Below are 19,647 nucleotides of genomic sequence, written 5' to 3'. Positions count from 1 at the left end.
AGTACGGGACCTTGGGGCCAATGTGAAATTCTGGCCGGGCTGGGGTGAGCGCAGACGGGATCCCACCGCACACCTGAGCGTCCTCCAACTGGTGCACTACGTCAGGTCCGAGCACCGCCGTTTTAAGGCGTCGGATGGCGGTGCCACGTACCGGACGTCTACCGCTGGCTATGGCTCTGCCATTTAATGAGATCATGGCTGATCTAAAAATCCTCAACCTCCACTTCTTTCCTACCTTTTCCCCACAATGGATGTTAGCTATCGGCCGGTTCATTTAACTGTTCTTTGTCTCTTTCCCTTCTTAAATAAAGGTGTTACGTTGACAATTTTCTAGAATCTACAGATTCCTGGGAGATTACTACCAGTGCATCCACTATTTCTGTAGCTGCTTCCTTTAATATTCTGAAATACATCACATAAGGTCCAGCAGAAGTATTAGTTTGTGGCTCCATTAGTTGCCCTAGTACTTTATCTCCAGTGACAGTCAATGTATCATTTTCTATCCTCCTTTTGCCCCTTGAATATTTAACAATTTTGGAATGCTTCCAATGTGAAGACTAAAGCAAATATTTGTTCAACTGCCTATTATTATTTCCTCAGCCTCATTCACGAAGGGACAGATGTTCACTTGGGCTTCCCTCTTCCTTTTTATACATTTAAAGAAGCTGAGAGAGAAGGTCACTACCGCTATGCCACTAGTCCTTTTGTAATTTCTCCATCTACCATGGTGAATACAAGCCCATATGCCAAGAGCATTAGTCTAGATCCCCAGATTACTATTGCAGCAAAATGACTACCACCTTCCTTTATGTAGTCATAGATATAATGTAAGAAATGCAACCACCAGTTAGGGCACAACAAATAGCCACAAAGCAATGTAATAATGACCAGGCATTCTGTTCGTGTAAAACTGATTGAGGGAGAAACATTAGACAGGATTCTGGGGATAGCTCCCCTTGTCTTTCTCAAAACAGTGTCATGGGATCATTTACATCCTCTCCAGAAGCAAAGGGAGGCCTTGGTTTCATGTCTCATCTCCAACAGTATTGCAGAGGTATATCAGTCTTGATTTTGTTCAAAACCTGGAATGGATTTTCACATTGGAAGCCTGTGGCTCAGAATGAGATTGCTGCCAACTGAGCCAGGATTTTAATTCAAAGCCATGACCAGAATAGTTGACATAAATAAGGATTAAAGGTAAATAGAAGAAAAAAATTGTTTTAAATAATGTAGTCATAGAGATGTACAGCATGGAAACAGACTATTCAGTCCAACTTGTCCATGCCACCCAGGTATCCAAACCCAATCTAGTCCCACCTGCCAGCACCCAGCCCATACCCCTCCAAACACTTCCTATTCATATACCCATCCAAATGCCTTTTAAATGTTGCAATTGTACCAGCCTCCACCACTTACTCTGGCAGCCCATTTCCCCCCCCTACACACAGACACAGACACAGACACAGACACAGACACAGACACAGACACAGACACAGACACAGACACAGACCTCTGTTTGAAAAAGTTGCCCCTTAGGTCCCTTTTATATCTTTCCCCACTCACCCTAAACTTATGCCTTCTGGTTCTGGACTCCCCGACCCCAGGGAAAAGACCTTGTCTATTTATCCTATCCATGCCCCTCATGATATTACAAACCTCTATAAGGTGACCCCTCCGACGTTCCAGGGGAAAAAAAAAGTCCTAGCCTATTCAAACCTCTTCCTATAGCTCAAATCCTCCAACTCTGGCAACATCCTTTTAAATCTTTTCTGAACTCTTTCAAGTTTCACAACATCATTCTGAAAGGAGGGAGATCAGAACTGCACGCAATATTTCAAAAGTGGGCTATCAATATCCTGTACTACCACAACATGACCTCCCAACTCCTGTACTCAATACTCTGACCAATAAAGGAAACCATACCAAACGCCTTTTTCACTATCCTATTTACCTGCTACTCCACTTTCAAGGAGCTATGAACCTGCACTCCAAGGTCTCTTTGTTCAGCAACACTCCCTAGGACCTTACCATTAAGTGTATAAGTCCTGCCAAGATTTGCTTTCCCAAAATGCAGCACCTCGCATTTATCTAAATTAAACACCATTTGCCACTTCTCAGCCCATTGGCCCATTTGATCAAGATCCCGTTAAAATCAGAGGTAGCCTTCTTCGCTGCTCACTACACATCCAATTTTGATGTCAGCTGCAAACTTACTAACTGTACCTCTTTTGCTCACATCCAAATCAGCTATGTAAATGACAAAAAGTAGAGGACCCAGCACCAATCCTTGTGGCACTCCACTGGTCACAGGCCTCCAGTCTGAAAAACACCCTCCACTACCACCCTCTGTCTTCTACAATTCAGCCAGTTCTGTATCCAAATGGCTAGTTCTCCCTGTATTCCGTGAGATCTAACCTTGCTAACTCGTCTCCCACGGGGAACCTTCTCGAACACCTTACTGAGGTCCACATAGATCACATCTACTGTTCTACCCTCAATCCTCTGTTACTTCTTCAAAAAAACTCAATCAATTTGTGAGACATGGTTTCCCAAACACAAAGCCAAGTTGACTATCCCTAATCAGTCCTTGTCTTTCCAAATACATGTACATCCTGTCCCTCAGGATTCCCTCCAACAACTTGCCTACCATCGACGTCAGGCTCACTGGTCTATAGCTCCCTGGCTTGTCCTTACCAACTTTCTTAAACAGTGGCACCACCTTAGCCAATCTCCAGTCTTCCAGCTTCTCACCTGTGACTATCGATGATACAAATATCTCAGCAAGAGGCCCAGCCATCACTTCTCTAGCTTACCACAGAGTTCTCAGGTACACCTGGGGATTTATCAGTTTTTATGCATTTCAAGACATCCAGCACTTCCTCCTCTGTAATATGGACATTTTTCAAGATGTCACCATCTATTTCCCTACATTCTATATCCTTCCATATCCTTTTCCACAGTAAATACTGATGCAGAATACTCATTTAGTATCTCCCCCATTTTCTGTGGCTCCACACAAAGGCCGCCTTGCTGATCTTTGAGGGAGAAAGTGAGGACTGCAGATGCTGGAGATCAGCGCTGAAAATGTGTTGCTGGAAAAGCGCAGCAGGTCTGGCAGCATCCAAGGCAGGATTCCTGAAGAAGGGCTCTTCCCTGAAATGTCGATTCTCCTGATCCTTGAGGGGCCCTATTTCCTCCCTAGTTACCCTTTTGTCCTTAATGTATTTGTAAAAACCCTTTGGATTCTCCTTAATTCTATTTGCCAAAGTTATCTCATGTTCCCTTTTTGCCCTCCTGATTTCCCTCTCAAGTACACTCATACTGCCTTTATACGCTAAGGATTCACTTGATCTGTCCTGTCCATAGCTTATATTTGCTTCCTTCTTTTTCTTAAGCAAACCCTCAATTTCTTTAATCATCCAGCATTCTCTATACCTACCAGCCTTACCTTTCATCCTAACAGGAATATACTGTCTCTGGATTCTCATTATCCCATTTCTGAAGGCTTCCCATTTTCCAGCCGTCCCTTTACCTGCAAAAAGCTGCCCCAATCAGCTTTTCTAAGTTCTTGCCTAATATATTCAACATAGGCCTTTCTCCAATTTAGAACTTCAACTTTTAGATCTGGTCTATCTTTTCCCATCACTCTTTTAAAACTAAGAATTATGGTCGCTGGTCCTAAAGTGCTCCCCCACCTTTAACACTATGGCAGTCCCAGTCGACATTTGAGGGGTTAAAATCCCCTATCATAACCACCCTGTTATTCTTACCAATAACTGAGATCTCCTTACAAGTTTGTTTCTCAATTTCCCTCTGATTATTAAGGGGGTCTATAATATAATCCTAATAAGGTGATCATCCCTTTCTTATTTCTCAGTTCCACCCAAATAACATCCCTGGATGTATTTCCAGGAATATCCTCCCTCAGCACCGCTGTAATACTATCAAAAACACCACTCCCCCTCCTCTCTTGCCTCCCTTTCTGTCCTTCCTGTAGCATTTGTATCCTGGAACATTAAGCTGCCAGTCCTGTCCATCCCTGAGCCATGTTTCTGTAATTGCTATGATATCCCAGTCCCATGTGCCTAACCATGCCCTGAGGTCATCTGCCTTCCCTGTTAGGCCTCTTGCTTTGAAATAAATGCAATGTAATTTATCAGTCCTACCTTGTTCTCTGCTTTGTCCCTGCCTGCCCTGACTGTTTGCCTCGCTTCTTTTCTCAACTGTACCAATCTCAGATTGATCTCTTCCTCACTATCTCCCTGGGTCCCATTTCCCCACCTTACTACTTTATATCCTCCTGAGCAACTCTAGCAAATCTCCCTATCAGTATATTAGTCCCCTTCCAATTTAGGTGCAATCCGTCCTTCTCGTACAGGTCACTTCTACTCCAAAAGAAATTCCAATGATCCAAAAATGTGAATCCTTCTCTCATACACCAGCTCCTCAGCCATGCATTCATCTGCTCTATCTTCCTATTCCTTCCCTCACTAGCTCTAACACTGGGTGTAATTCAGATATTACTACTCTCAAGGATCTCATTTTTAAATTCCTGCCTAACTCTCTGTAATCTCCCTTCAGAATCTCATCCTTTTCCCTTCCTCTGTCATTAGTTCCAATGTGTGACCTCCTGCTGGTCCCTCTCCCCCTTGAGAACATTCTGCACCCTCTCTGAGATATCCTTGATCTTGGCACCAGGGAAGCAACACACCACTCTGATTTTTCGCTGTTAGCCACAGAAACATCTGTCTGTGCCTTAGACTAGACAATCCCCTAACACAAATCAATCGATCAATCTCTTGGAACCCAACGTATCCTTCATTGCATTAGAGCCAGCCTCAATACCAGAAACTTGGCTGTTCTCCTGAGAATCCATCACCCCCTGCACTTTCCAAAACAGCATACTTGTTTGAAATGGGGATAGCCACAGAAGACTCCCGCATTTCCTGCCTACCTCTCTTACCTTTCCGAGAGTTAGCCCATCTATGTGACTGTACCTGTGACTTTTATCCCTTCCTATAATTGCCATCCATCACACCCCCTTGCTCTTGTAAATTTCTCATTGCCTCTCACTGTCGCTCCAACCTTCCATTCGATCTGATAGAATTCCCAACCAATGGCATTTATTGCAGGTGTAATCCTCAGTAACACGTAAACTCTCCCAACAACACTGTCTTATTCCTCTCCAAAACATTGCTCTAGGCTAACTTAATACTTATGGCTTATATTTTAAATTTAATCAAGAGACACAGATATCATGTTGGTGATATAACTTTTACTCATTAACATTATCATACTTTAAAGTATTTTAAAGTATTAAAATATCCCAATTGCTTCTCAGGTGCATTTTGAATCAAAACGTCATAACAAGCTACAAAAGCAGTTGGTGATAGTAAGGACTGCAGACGTGTAAGTCAGAGTTAATAAGATGTGGAGCTGGAAAAGCACAGCAGGTCAGCATCTGAGGAGCAGGGAAGTCGTCATTTCAGGTCAGGATCCTTCATCAGAACTGGGGAGTGGGAAGGGATCTCAGGAATAAACAGAGGGAGAGGGGTGGGGTAAGGTAGCTGGGATGCACCCGCATGGGTCTGAGCTATGCCTGCCTCTTTGCAGGATACATGGCACAGTCTCTCTCCCACAGCTACACCAGCAACATCCCCTACCTCTTCCTCTGCTATGTTGATGGCTGTGCTGCCTTGTGCTCCCAAGAGGAGCTCGAACAGTTCATTAACTTCACCCACACCTTCAATCCTGACCCCAAATTCACATGGACCATCTCTGACACCTCCCTCCCTTTCCTGGACCTCGCCGTCTTCATCTCAGGTAACCAACTTAACACAGACATCCGTTTCAAACTTACCAACTCCCACAGTTTGCCAGACTACACCTCCTCTCACACATCCTCCTGCAAAAATGAGATCCCGTACTCTCAATTCCTCCGCCTCTGCTCCCAGGATGAGCAATTCCACTCCAGGACATCCCAGATGTCCTCCTCCTTCAAGGACATGTGGCCAGATAGGCTGCCCAAAATAATTGGTTTATGATGAACTTTGATAAAGTGGCCAAAAATTAAAGAATGCTGGGAAATAAAACCCAGCCTTGACTAAAATGACTGTGCTAATCCACATGCTGCAGAATCCAGAAAGGCTGCAACTGCCCACAGATGGTTTGCAAACAAACCTGACAGCTGCAGACCCTGCAATATACACCTCAAGGTGGACTTGAATTGGACAATGGAATGTTGCCCTCAGGACAATTGGAACCATTGAATCATTTGCTCGACACAGAGGCACCTAAGGGCGACCCTCCAATCAATGTGCCAACATCTGGTTAGGTCTGATTGATCAGGGTAATCGAACCTGATCAATCCATTGGTATCCTCAAGACCCTCCCAAATGGGCACAAAGGCTCAGAAGGTTAAAAATCACCACAAAACCCCACTCAGGCCAGTAACTCGAGAATAACCACCAAAAGAGAAGACACCTCCAAGATCATCAAAAGAAAAGGCATCATCACGTGGAACCCAGCCAAGTTCTACTGGGGTGGTATACAATCAATCAACTATAGGATGGAGTAGTAATGTATATCATTAGTTCATAGTAAATTTGTTGTTCCACTATTAATTATTTCAGTAAGTGAAAAGCATTGTTTGTAATCTCAGTTCAAACCAAATCTCAGTTCTTTTAATGAATATAAGAATTTAAACACAGTATGGCAGACACAATAGACTGGAATTTCCCTTCCCCTGTGATTAATAATGCCCTCAACAGCATCTCCTCTATTTCCCACACTTTTGCCTTCAAACCCCCTCCCCCCACAATAAGGATAGAGTACTCCTGGTCCTCACATACCACCACACCAACCTCCAAATCCAAATGCATCATCCTCTGGCATTTTCGCCACCTTTAGATTAGATTAGATTACTTACAGTGTGAAAACAGGCCCTTCAGCCCAACAAGTCCACACTGACCCTCCGAAGAGCAACCCACCCATACATTTACCCCTTCACCTAACACTACAGGCAATTTAGCATGGCCAATTCACCTAACCTGCACATCTTTGGACTGTGGGAGGAAACTGGAGCACCCGGAGGAAAGCCACGCAGACACGGGGAGAATGTGCAAACTCCACACACAGTTGCCTGAGGCGGGAATTGCACCCAGGTCTCTGGCGCTGTGAGACAGCAGTGCTTAACCACTGTGACACCGTGCCACCCACTGTAGTCAGACCCCACCACCAAACAGATTTCCTTCCTCACCCCATCTGCTTTCCATAGGGACTGTTCACTCCAAGACTCCCTTATCAGTTCCACACCCAGCACCTTTCCCTGGAACTGCACAAAGTACAACACCTGCCCCTACGTCTTCTTTCCAAGGCCCCAGATGCTCATTTCAAATCCAGCAGAGATTCACCTGCACTTCTAACCTGGTCTATTGCATCCAATGTGGTCTCCTCTTCATCAGAGAGGCCAAACGCAGGCTTGGAGATTGGTTCGCTGAGCATCTATGTTCTGTACGCTCCAATCAAAACCACCATCTGGTTGCCAGCCATTTCAACTTCCACTCCCACTCCCCTGGCAACATGTCCATCCTGGGCCTACTCCTCAGCCAAAGTGAGGCCACATGCAAACTGGAGGAACAACACCTTATATTTCACCTCAGGAGCTTACAGTCCAATGGCCTCAACATAGAGTTCACCAGCTTCAAAGTCTCCTCACCCCCAACCTCATCCCATGTCCAACCCTCCCTCTCCTCCTCACCTTCTTGACCTATCTTACCCATCCATCCCCCTTCTCACTTATCTGCAGCCCCATCCACCTATTTATTTCTGAGCTCCTGTCCCCCTCCCGACCTGAAACGTTATCTTTCCTGCTCCCTCATAAGCAATTGTTTGTTACCACAGGTAGCCAAAACTTAGTCAAATGGGTAAGCTTGAAGAAAGCCAGGGAAAGTTTTAATTTGGAATGCTTTAGGTTTAGGAGCTGAATAACATCGATCCATGCATGAAATTGATTTCTACAGCTTGAGCAGGTTCAGGGATAGAGAGGGAGTTTATTCAAAAACAAGGATACGAACTTTAACACTGAGATGTTGCCAGATTGGAGCAATGTGGGTTGGGCGTAAACTAAATGGGACTTGTGCAGTTAGGTTACAGGGTTTTGAATAAAAACACATTTACAGAGAATGCAATGTATGAATAGGAGAAACGTCACAATTTTTTATTTAAATATTACTTATTTTTAAATCTCTATTCCTTTAGTCAGTGACATTGCTATTTGATACCATTGATAGCTTTTGATTCTATGAAATTTTAAAAAAATTGCACTTGGTGATTCTGAGTTATTGGCAGATGTAACGACACACCTCCAGAGCAGGTGGGATTTGAACCCTGGCCTCCTGGCTCGGAGATAGAGACACTGCACCACAAAATCCCAAACTTGCATGGGTAGCAATGCTTACAAACAGTGGGTGAATGTCACATGAGTAAATGACGTGCACCACATCATATGATCAGTTGCACATGATCTAGTAGCAGCACAGAGCGGAAAGTTTACCATATACCACCCAGTAGTGTCACCCTAACAGGAACGAAACGAAATGCGCTGGGTTAGAGCTGCTCATACGCCACTTCCCCAGAATCCCAGCCCCAACAGGAAGTATTAGTTAATAAAACGGGGTGGTACCCTCTCATGATCAAACAGCAATAGGAATGTTGAATTCTGGCTACCATAATCACATTACAGGCAATGAACTGCAGCTAAAGGATTTTCGAAGATTTAACCCCAGCTTGCTGACTCTTTTCCTTCACAACACTGATTGCACGCCCCGAGACGTTCATTTTGAAATGCAAAGTGCTTTGGAGCGTCCGGTGGTGCCAATTGAATACAAGTTGATACTTTTCCCCTCCAGCTGTATGTAATATTTAAGCCCCAAACCCAATCCCTAACCCCCCTAAATGCCGTCCCCAATCTGTAACATTTACTCCACAACCCCCTGGTGAAGGAGCGTCGCTCCGAAAGCTAGTGCTTCCAATTAAACCTGTTGGACTATAACCTGGAGCTGTGAGATTTTTTTTTTAAAAACTTTGTACACCCCAGTCCAACACCGGCATCTCCATGTCATGTCTTTCCAGGGAGACTCCCTTGGGACGTGTACGTTTGGCTGAGTACAAGCCAAATTCTCAGGAGGACACAAATCTGTCCATGCAAGAGCAGTCTGCATCACAACGTCCCACTGACCTGCCAATATTCTGGGTCTGGTTGTATTAGGGGGGAACCAAGTACAGTAGCCGCCTGAGCTGCAGCTGGGCTTGGAACAGAGAGAGAGAGAGAGAGAGGAGGGTCAAGAATATTCATAAAAAGAATGGATTTGGAGGTGCCGGTGTTGGACTGGGGTGTACAAAGTTGGAAAAAAAAACCCACAACACCTGTCAGACTATATCCTGGTGTTATGTGATTTTTAACAGAAAAAAATAGGCACCCTTGGGTTGACAGCTCATGATATAACCGGCTCTCGCCCCTTTAAATCAGAATCGAATGAAAATTCAAATGCAAGGCACGGCCACCTCCAGCAGAGAGAGGGACTTCCTCGGGAATAATACCAAAACTCACCCGGACTGGAGGTGCAGCCTCTTGCTCGGAGCTTCCACTAAAGTATGCCGCTGCTTCCTGTGTCCCGGGCCGGGGAAATGACATGGGGAATACGGCAGAGAGGAGGGGAGGGAGCAGAAACCTAAGCAGCAGGACTCAGCCCTTTACTGCCACAACGCTACAGGGAGAAACACATCCTGATACCACATTGGGGAACAGATTAACGACAACAACTGTTTGCATTGATATAACGCCGTTTAAACCTCTTTCACCCCCCTCTGCAAAGAAGCATCTGGCACTGATAGAACTCGGGAACTCCAACAGCAAACAGGGCGGTTCACTTAAGCCTCGAACCACAGAGATGGGTTTTGATAAGTTTCTCTTTTCCCCCCAAAAAATCAGTGAACGTTGTAAAACGAGTGGACAAACTTAGGGTGAGAGGGAAGCCAAGAACCAAAAAGTGCATATATTTGCATTTATATAGCACCTTTCAGCTATAATATAGGGTGGACCAAAGTATTCTACATGTAATGAATCATGTTGGGGCTCAGTCACAGCAGTCAATGTGCACAGGGCAAGTTTCCAGTTACAGGAATGAAGCAAATTACCAGATTATTGGAGCAGAAACTGAATGACCTGTGTTGGTTCAGTCTGCAATTCAATGAACTATTTAAGTCTGGTTGCAAGATCATTGTATTCTCTTTAGCAAAGGCGTAAAAGAAAACTAGGGAATGAACGTTATATTGGGTTCTGATGTTTCGACAATTTGGAGGTAATCACCATTAACAACAGGGTTGAGTGGGTTACTGATGCTCATGAGTTGAGCTCTTCTAACATAGTTACATCAGTATTGGTCAGTAGAATTTGGTGATGCCCTTGAAAATTAAGGACTTAGGAGATGGTGTTTTTGTAGCAAAATCTCATTTTCAGTTCCAAGCCTTCCATCATCGGTTCTTGTTTCGGTTTTAGTTCTCGTCCTGGTCTTTATAATAGGTGCAGGAATTAGTCATTGGATGTATATTTATAGAAAAGGATGTCATCAGAGAATCTAAAAGTGTTTATCTGGAAAATTAGCACAACCAGTTAAATAAAAGCAGGTACTATGGTCTCAGTCAGATTACGTTTAATAACAATAGGGTACCAGTTGAGCCAGAGCTGACCTTTAAGTTAAATAGATCAAACAATAATCTGATAGGAGGGCAATGGTGACTGCTGTCCCCAAAAGAAGAATGGTCAACTCCAGACACTGTTGGGCCAAGTTGAGGACCTCACACTCCCTGGTCTACCTTTTTTGCACAAGACAGACAGAAAACACTGCTGTATGAATTCACTTGGCCCAAACAGCAGGACAGCCTAAGCACAAGATCAAACGTATAAAGAGATGGCGTCAGCCCACTACAACCACACATAGGTTCCTTAGCCCCTAGTGAGGTCAAGCCTTGAGAGGAGTGGCTGAGAATGACAGTGGGTATGAGTACTGATCTGTTTCTCCAAAGTGGTAGACATTTACGGTCACCGACTGAAACTGGCCAGGGGTGATCTTAAGCAGATTGTTGTGGCCATGTGCTCCCCCAGAGCTAAAAGGAGATTTAGATTAGGACACTCCGAACAAATGCATGCTGGGGAAGTTGCAGGCTGGTTTGTAAGGGGGGTGCTGGTTAGCGATGGCATAGTGATAATGTAACTACTCAAGTAATCCAGGATCCCAGACTAATGTCATGTGGACAAAAGTTCAAATCCTGTTGTGGCAGTTGCTGAAATTTGATTTCAGAAAAAAAGCTATTCTAATGGTGACTATATAACCACTGTCAATTATTGTTTTAAAATTAAAACCTGTCTGGTTCAGTAATGTCCTTTAGGGAAGGAAATCTACCATCCTTGCCTGGTCTGACCTACACGTGACTCCAGACCCATAGCAAGGGTCTCTTAACTGCCCTTTGACCATTTAGGGATGTTGCCATTGACACCCACAAACAAATATTGAAAAAATGTTACTGGGGGATGGGAACTCTGACAGTAACCAAGTCCTAGTTAACACCAAGTAGGATCCTAGCAAAAGGCCAAACGTGTTCACAGTCAAACTCCATGACTTGTGCCAACATGAGAGATGATAAAGGTTACTATTTTAATTCACTCCGTTTCAAAAATCTATTTTTAAACAGCCATTAGTGAATATCACTCTCGGCATGTACAACACCAACATAATCCATTGGGAAGGTTAGACACATGCTCCCATTTGGCCTGGAAGCAGATTGGTGACAATGCTCACTGAACTCCTGCTGGCCACAGTTCAAGACCATCTAAAGTCTCATTCCAAGAAGTGATACCCCAGCATGCTGTGTGAATTGTAGCCATCTAAGCCTCAATGCCCATGATGCTACAAAAACTTCAATGTTAAAACTGACAATAGTAATCAGCCCCACATTTACTCCCTTTCCTGTAGAGATGGATCCTGTTGAGCAAAAGCTAGAGATATTGGAGACTAGAGGTGATGCAGATCAGTAATGGAACTCGTCAAATTGCTAGCGTGTTTCAGGAACTAGGGCAAATAACTGAAGGTCCCCAGTGACTCCAGCAGGCCTCCCAGTAAGAGGTGATTGCCCTCCTTCAATCTGATGTTGGTGATAGTGGACACTGTAGAATACAAAGACCATTGGCAATTAAGTCTGTCGAGTACACCTTCTCTGGCACCATCATTCATTGCCTCTGCCCTGAACCAAGGAAGGGTGTGCCCAAATTCTATGAGACTTTGGAATGGATTACAAGCCAACCACATCTGATGACCCAGAGCTGCAGGCAGTTCTCAAATCTGTGCCAGATGTACTTGCAACCTATAGATATAACGGTGGAAATGGGACCCAAACTGGGAGATATAAATGAGCCGGTATATGCTGTCATGCAGAAGGACTGTTACCCTGCTGCCTTGACAGGCGAGATGTCCTTCTGCGTTGTTGATCTTACAGACATTATGCCTGAATATTTGTGGGATTGGCATCAAGGAGTATTATGGTCTCCCCCTTCTCCATTGGTATCACCCAGTAACGAAAGGCAGTCGCCGTCCTATTGCCTGACTTTCCCCGGAATCATGAGCACATTTCTCCCGCATGCACATTTATATTGTGTCACTCCTATCTATGCCGGTCATTCTGGTGCCTTGTAAGTGCACAGCCCATCATACCACTGAGAAGGAATAGTAATATGGTGATTCAATCAATTCAGAACAGTATTCACCCGTCATTGACCACAGATGTTCATGAACCAAGGTTCTCAATGGTGACATTGAGGTTGCCATGATTGCTCAGTGGTTAGTACTACTGCCTCACAGCATCAGGGACCAGGTTCAATTCCAACCTTGCGTGACTGTGGAGTTTGCATGTTCTCTCCATGTCTGTGTGGGTTTCATCTGGGTGTTCCAGTTTCCTCTCACAGTCCAAAGATGTGCAGGTTAAGTGGATTGGCCAAGGTAAATTGCCCCATAGTGTCCAGGGGTGTGCAGACTATGTGGGTTAGCCATAGTAAATGTGGGGTTATGGGGAGCTGGGTCTGAGTTGGATGCTGTTCAGAGAGTTAGTGCAGACAGGATGAGCCAAGTGGCCTCTTTCTGCACTGTAGGGATTCTGTGACACTGGCATCTGGTATTGCTCTGTGGTCTACAATTAGATCTCATAAGTGCTTTCTCATTCATGTCAGTCTACTAGTTTGCAAATCTACCTTTCCAAACCACCGCACATCATTAATTCTCTATGTGCACTCGATTCCAGGTTCTTGCAGTTATCCTGTGACTGCTCACTGTGTCTACCATCTCGAGCCATGCTTTCTCGGTTATGCTCACGGGCTCTTCCCATCTTCTGAAAGCAGGTTATCCCTCCTTGGGCTTGTTACTTGTGGGAACGTCTCCAGGGAGGCATCACCTAGTCATACAGCAACCCATCCTTGTGCCGGTCCTGTGCAGAAGCTGCTCCTGTGCAGACACACACCAATCCTTTGATATGGTTACCTGAAAGTCTAAGCATCTGTATCACATGATACGTGTAGATGTAACTTATTATGTGAAGCAGCTAACACATGAAAAGTCCCTAACATTCTCAGCTACTTGATAGGATTAAAACATGACTGGTTGATGTGGCCAAGAGTTTGAGATGACAACATTTTAAGCAGTCAAACAATTAATAGGTACTCTATTTGTAGACAGACTACATTTAAGATAATCCAACCAGAAGTGAATACTTTGTGAACTGTCTGTATGTATTATTAAACTAGACAGGCAAATAGGATCAGGATTGACACTTCTGAGGTCAAGGGTCAATAGTTAGCAAGAGCTATCTGCAACATATATATAGGGGACAAAATCTGAAAACTTTAAGTTAATAACATGGTCTATTGTTTGAAACATATGTATTAACATAAGATAGAAATAGCAACTTGGGGGTTGGAGCACAACACAATCTAAAAATTAGAATCAGATTTTTCAATAGTGCAAGTAGGGAACACTATGACGTGCAATAAATGTACAGACTGAAATTCTTTTCAACAGTTGATACCTGATTAATTGTAAGTTCTAAATTTGAGACATAGAGCTTTGCTATCCCAAGGTACTAAGGGACATGGGAAGGTAGGCAGGCAGAGGTCGGTTGCTAGTCAATGAATGGTGGAATATAATTGAGAGACTAAATGGTCTCGTTTTGGTCCCATGGTCCTTCTCTAAAAAAAGGACATCCAGCAGTAATGATTATCATACCTGTTCCCGTGAAGTGATTAGTGTGGGTAGACAGGACAAAATTCTATGGTGTCACCTTGTGAGAAATACTGAAAAGCAAATAGAGATCTGCATGGACAGGATTGGATAGGTAACCCCGTGAAAATAATTTTCTTGCTACAGAAAACACTAGTGAGAAATTCCAGACTCTTCCATCTCAGAAATAATTGAATTGTACTTGTTCCATGCAGTGCTGGCAGCAGATACACCATTTAATTCTTAATCAAAATTACTCTTTGTGCATTATTAATATGAAAGCTCTGGGATGTAGTGTCACTGGTTTTCATTCTAAGATATGAAAATCCAGGCACATAGGACTTAATAGGCAGATAGCAGGAAGAGCATTAAAAAAAGCATACATTTTTTAACAAAAGCAAAGTGGCTTCCGCCAGCTTATCCTGTCACAAAATTTATTTTGACTGAAAAATATGCCAAACTTCTGAGGATATTCTACCACTTAACTACATGGATTTCAGACAAGCCCTTATTTAAAGTCAAAAGAACCAAGCACCTAAAATTTAAGGAACACAAGCGAATGAGGTAACTATAATTTTTAAATAAGCGAATAATTCATACCTAAATATACATTCTCTACTCGCAATATATTAAAAATTAATATATCTACAGTTTGGGTAGATATGTTTATAATCTGTGCAACATAGAATATTTTGATGCTATAGATGAAAATAGAGTGCTCAAATAGAAACCAAGAGTAAGCTAGGATTAAAATCATAATCACATATTGTTTGAATTGAACTTTGAAGATCATTGATTGTAATATCAGAATTCAAGAAAATTAAACTACTGCGCAGTGATCACTATGTTGAGCCAGTAGTTACTCTTGTGACACAATATGTACACAACTCCTTCCCTGATAATGTCTGAAATAACCCTGTATTCTTTCTTAAATGGGCAAGATAATGATAACTTGCCATTACTTGCAACAATTTGTACAGCAAAGTAGACAAGGACAAAGATATAGTTAAAACAGAAAAATTGAGAAGTGATTGAGATGGAGGTCTGCAAAAATCACTTTTAACAGCATTACTTATAAATAAATTGAACAACTATAGTATTCCTATATTGCACAGCAGATACAGAATAAACTCAACAATGAAAGTTAGTGTTTGTCCTTTCTAGTCTCATTATCTGCTTTAATAAATCTTAATTATCACCTTACAGTCTCTCTGAATATTAAGAATACATGAACATGGGCTTGCATTCCTCTATCTTTAAGTTGTAGTTACAAATTAAAATATATTCAGTACATTTTTTTACTTCCTTTTTGTGTCTTTTCTCTCCTTCTCTTAATCCAGTGTTTCTTTCCCTCCATTTATTTCACTACCTGTAGCAGATTTGACATTTAAGTCACTATGCTAATTTCCACTTCTAGTTCAGTCTAAGTACTGTTTATTTCACAATTGCTTAAGCCTGATCCATGTCGAGAACATTGTGTTATTTTGAACTCACTTACAGCATTACTACTTTTTTACCAGTTAGGGTAAACTTTGGATCCTTATTTTTACATTAGATTTCTTCATAACTACATGCTTGAAAAAGAACTACATTAAAGAGTCGGCACAAAGATAATCAGAATAAACAATGGAATACCCAGTCATTTGTGTATTTGGGTTTTACATCGTGGCATAAAGGAGCAAGCTGAGTCTGTCATATGGATTGAGATCAGGTCTGAACATGCCTCCGTTCAAATTCTTAAGCTTATTAAAACTGATGATGCGACTTTAAATCATTAAAGTTCTTGAACTATTGTGCTGGAATTTGCTATCATAAGATGCAAATACCCAAAAGGTTGCTCTTGGAGTTCAGTCCTCACCCCTTCTGTTCCCTCCCACGACAGTGATACGGTCTCCCTTCTCCTCACTTACCATCCCACCAGCATTCAACCTGCACACACCAGGCCTTGTTATCACATGGTCTGCTATTACTCAACCATTGTTATCGCTAGTAGTCCCCATTCGTAGCTATTCATTCTCCTAGGCTAACCGTTATCCACCCCTCTGAGTGTAAAAGTTGCCCCTTAGGTCTCTTTTCTACCTTTCCCCTCTCACCCTAAACCTATGCCCTCTAGTTCTAGACTCCCCCATCTCAGGGAAAAGACTTTATCTATTTATCCTATCCATGCCCGTCATGATTTTATAAATCTCTAAAGTCGCCCCTCAGCCTCCGATGCTCCAGGGAAAACAGCCCTAGCCTATTCAACCTCTCCCTGTAGCTCAAACCCTCCAACCCTGGCAACATCCTTGTAAATTTTTTTTGGAACCCTTTCAAGTTTCACAACATCTTTCTGATAGGAAGGAGACCAGAATTGCACGCAATATGATAAGTGTTAATGACTCCCCATCAAGACTTCTGGCGCCAAAAAATATTATGTGTGGTGAGTCTCATTCTTTCAGATTTTGATTTGTTTGGGAAGATTTTTAAAATGTGGAATTTTTGATTTGCAGATTTTTCATTGTTTTGCCTTTATTTTACTTTCTCTTAGTTTAACCTCTTTGTCCCTCTTTTTTTCTGGAACTGGTTCAACATTGAGTTTACCCCCTTTATTTCACCCTTCTTTCTATCCTTTTTGTGTTTATTAAATGTTTAGATAGAGTAATTGAGTTAAATAGCACGAAAACAGACTTTTCCGTCCAACTTGTCCATGACAACTAGATATCCTAAAGTAATCTAGTCCCATTTACCACCATTTGGCCCATATTCCTCGAAACCCTTCCTATTCATTTACCCATTCAGATGCCTTTTAAATGTTACAATTGATCCAACCTCCATCACTTCCTCTGGCAGTTCATTCCACACATGCACCACCCTCTGCGTAAAAGAGCTACCCCTCAGGTCCCTTTTAAATCTTTCCCCTCTCGCCCTAAACCTATGCCCTCTAGTTTTGGTCTCCCCTATCCTGGGAAAAAGATGTTGGCTATTCATCCCATTCATGCCACTCATGATTTTATAAACCACCGTAGGGTCATCCCTCAGCCTCCGATGCTCCAGGGAAAACAGCCCCAGCCTATTCAGCCACTCACTGTAGCTCACAACCCCCAACCCAGGCAACATCCTTGTAAATCTTTTCTGTACCCATTTGAGGTTTAACTGCATTCTTCCATTGTAGGGCAACTAGAATTGAATGCAGTATTCCAAAAGTGGCCTCACTTGTACAGCAACAACACGACATCCCATCTCCTATACTCAATGCACTGATCAATGCAAGGGTACCAATTAATTGTTCACCAGCCTGTCGACCTGCAGGGAAGTAAAGTGCATTCCCTGACAGCAAATGTAATTGAAATTTGATTAATTTTCAGGGATTATAATGAAAAGCTGAGTTGTGGAAATGAATTAGCCTCTTTCAGAGGACCAGCATGGACATGAGAGGCCAAATATCCTCCTTCTGTGGCACAACGTCCTGAAATTCCATGGAGTGGCATCTTATAGGGGTCTGAATAATGTGCACTAAGGCAAGAAATGTGGCAGAGTCATGCAAGTAGTCCAAGGAGTCCTATCTTGACATCAGTAGAATCTCCCTGCATCTTATGCTTTTGACAAGCATCAAGATGCAGCTCTCGCAATGGAGCAGTGAGCTAACAATTAAAACCATTAGACTATAAGATGTAGGAGCTGTTTGCCACATGAAGCCTGTTCTGCCACTTGATCATGGCCGATATGGTTCTCAACCCCATTCTCCTGCCTTCTTCCAGTGACCGTTGATCCCTTACCAAATCAAGAACCCTTTCTCTCACTGTCTTAAATACACTCAATGACTTGGCCTCCATGGCCTTCTGCGGCAATGATTTCCAAAGAGTCACCATCCGTGGGCTGAAGTAATTCCTCCTCATCTCAGTTCTAAAGGGTGGTCCCTTCACTTTGATGCAGTGCCCCTTTGGTCTTAGTCTTCCTTCCTAGAGGAAACATCTTCTCCACATCCATTCTATCCAAGCCTCTCTGTATTCTGTAAGTTTCAATGAGATACCACCCATCCTTCTAAACTTCATCAAGTACAGACCCAAAGTCCTCAACTACTCCTCGTATGACAAGCCCTTCATCTCCAAGATCATTATTGTACAATTCCTCTGGATCCCCTCTAACAACACAACAGATAGGGGAATCCAAAACTGCTTACAGTATTCCAAATGTAGTCTGACTGGAGCCTTACACAGCCTCATCAGTACATCCTTCCTCTTGCATTCTAGCCTTCTTGAAACAAATGCTAACATTACATTTGACTTCCCAACCGCCAACTGAACCTGCATGTTAACCTTAGGAATCCTAGTTTCAGGACTCTTAAGTCTCTTTGTGCTTCAGATTTCCGAAGCCTTTCCCTGTTCAGAAAATAGTGTAAGCCCCTAATCTTGCAGAATCACACACTTTCCCATATTGTATCCCACATGCCACTTCTTTTCCCAGTTCCTGGGCACGAGCAAATCTTTCTATAGCCTTCCCACTTCCTCAACATTACTTGTCCCTCCATCCATCTTTGTGTCACCTGCAAGTTATCAACAACACCCTCAGTTTGATTGTTTATGTATACTGTAATTTGTTGTAGTCCCAACACTGAGCCCTGCAGAACTCAACTAGTCACTGGCTGCCATCCTGAAAAAAACCCTTTATCCCTACTCTCTGACTTCTGTTCAGCAGCCAGTCCTCTGACCATGCCATCACATTGCCCCTAACTCCATGGGCTCTTATCTTATTTAGCAGCCTTCTCTGTAAGCTCCTTGCAATATATGTTCGGTTATAGCCTATATCTAATGGTCAGTATACTTGTAAAACACATGCCCATGATCTCATTCCTGTATCATGGTATGTGGCCTGAGGGTCCACAGGTCTAATATTCCATCTCACCTTATTTTTTAAAATCTGAACAAGGGTCACTGGACTTAAAACATTAATTCAGCTTTCTCTCCACAAATCATGCCAAACCTGAGTTTTTCCAGCAGTTTCTGTTTTTGTTTCTGATTTCTCGCATTCTTTGGTTCTTTTTTAACCTTATTTTTGAGTCACTTGTGGAATGTGGGCATCACTGACTCTGCCAGGGTTTATTGCCAGTCCCTTGAGAAGGTGAGCTGCTATCTTGAACTGCTAAAGTCCCTATCCTGTAGGTAGACCCACAATGCCCTTAGGGAGGAAATTCCACCATTTTGCCCAGTAACAGTGAAGAAATGGTGCTATATTACTGAGATAGTGAGTGGCTTAGAGAGGAATTTGCAGAGGGTGGTGTACCCATCTGCTGCCTTTGTCCTTGCAGATGGAAATGCTTACGGGTTTGGAAAGTGCTGTCTAAGGATCT

At 43.0% G+C, this 19,647-nt stretch overlaps 1 protein-coding gene across 2 annotated transcripts in view; it reads right to left on the bottom strand.

Annotated features, from left to right (window-relative positions):
* The window catches only part of cpvl (carboxypeptidase vitellogenic like), a 104,286-nt gene extending 94,425 nt beyond the window's left edge, over positions 1 to 9,861 (bottom strand). The window contains exon 1 of one of the 2 annotated variants that reach the window (XM_043689523.1): positions 9,611 to 9,861. The gene's annotated coding sequence lies outside the window, so the exon portion shown is untranslated. The remainder of the gene's footprint in view (positions 1 to 9,610) is intronic. The other variant, XM_043689524.1, reaches the window with a different exon arrangement.
* Between the last annotated feature and the right edge of the window lie 9,786 nt (positions 9,862 to 19,647).

This window comes from Chiloscyllium plagiosum, chromosome 5 (assembly GCF_004010195.1).
Source record: "Chiloscyllium plagiosum isolate BGI_BamShark_2017 chromosome 5, ASM401019v2, whole genome shotgun sequence".
Lineage (NCBI taxonomy): Eukaryota > Metazoa > Chordata > Chondrichthyes > Orectolobiformes > Hemiscylliidae > Chiloscyllium > Chiloscyllium plagiosum.
The sequence above is the reverse complement of the archived record's forward strand: the minus strand, read 5'-3'. Positions and strand labels throughout refer to the sequence as shown.